Raw genomic sequence first — 1,454 nt, 5'->3', positions numbered from 1 at the left:
GGAGAGAATTGGGGAAAAAAAAGTAAAACCCGTGGGTTGAGATAAACACAGTTTAATAAAACAGCAGAGGAAAAGAAAAACAATAGTAATAATAATGGTAAGAGAACATACAGAATATACAAAACAAGTGATGCTCAATGCAACTGCCCCCCACCCCCCGACCGATGCCCAGCCTGTCCCTGAGCAGCAATCGCTGCCCCCCAGCCAACTCCCCCCGAGCATGACGCCCTGTGGTCTGGAATAGCCCTTGGGCCAGCTGGGGTCAGCTGTCCTGGCTGTGCCCCCTCCCAGCTTCTCGTGCCCCTGGCAGAGCAAGGGAAGCTGAAAAGTCCTTGACTGGTGTAAGCACTGCTTAGCAACAACTAAACCATCAGTGAGTTATCAACATTCTTCTCATGCTAAATCCAAAACACAGCAGTACGCCAGCTGCTGGGAAGAAAATTAACTCTATCCCAACTGAAACCAGGACACCATGTTTCATTCTTTTTGTTTATCTTTGCTGATGGCAATGATTACTTCCCAGCTCTCGTGTCTGAAGTCCCTCTGTCCAGCTTTTCCTAGCCAGAAGCACCAGTGCTTGACTTTCCAAGATCCTGTTCCAGGATTTCCTTTTTCTCCCCATGGCCACTACCACTTCTTCAAGCCCAGCTTTTGATAACTCTCACTCCCAAGTATTCAGCTTGTTAGGTCACTGCTAAAAGAATAGCAAGCTTCCCTACCTTCATCTGTGTCGGGACCCAATGCAATGCTACTGAGGAGTTTTCATGAAATCAGAATGCCAATTTGTCTGGATCTTGTGGTGCGTTGACCTTGGCTGGATGCCAGGCGCCACCAAGACAATTTGTCATTCCCCCTCCATCAACAAGATGAGGGGAGAAAAATACGATGAAAAGCTCTTTGATTAAGATTAGGACAGGGAGATCACTTACCAATTACTGTCATGGGCAAAACAGCCTAGGCTTAGGGAAATGAATTTAATTTTTGCCATTCAAACAGACCAGGGTAATGAGAAATAAAATTGAATCTTAAAACACTTTCCCCCCACCCCTCTGTTCTTCCAGGCCTCAACTTCACTCCCCATTTCTCCACCTCCTCTCCCCAAACAGTGCAGGGGGATGAGGAATGGGGGTTGGGGTCAGTTCATCCCACGCTGTCTCTGCCGCTCCTTCCTCCCCAGGGCAGGACTCTTCACATTCCTCCCTGCTCCAGCCTGGGGTCCCTCCCACGGCAGAAAGTCCCCCGCGCACTGCTCCAGCGTGGGTTCTTCCCATGGTCTGCAGTTCTTCATGCACTGCTCCAGTGTGGTCCATCCCTCCTACGGGGTGCAGTCCCTCAGGAGCAGACGGCTCCAGTGTGGGTCCCTGCAGGGCCACCAGCCCTGCCAGCAAGCCTGCTCCAGCCTGGGCTCCTCTCCCCATGGGGCCACAGGCCCTGCCAGGAGCCTGCTCCAGTGT

Source organism: Egretta garzetta, unplaced genomic scaffold (assembly GCF_000687185.1).
Source record: "Egretta garzetta isolate BGI_Z169 unplaced genomic scaffold, ASM68718v1 scaffold235, whole genome shotgun sequence".
In the NCBI taxonomy this organism is placed as follows: Eukaryota; Metazoa; Chordata; class Aves; order Pelecaniformes; family Ardeidae; genus Egretta; species Egretta garzetta.
The sequence above is the reverse complement of the archived record's forward strand: the minus strand, read 5'-3'. Positions refer to the sequence as shown.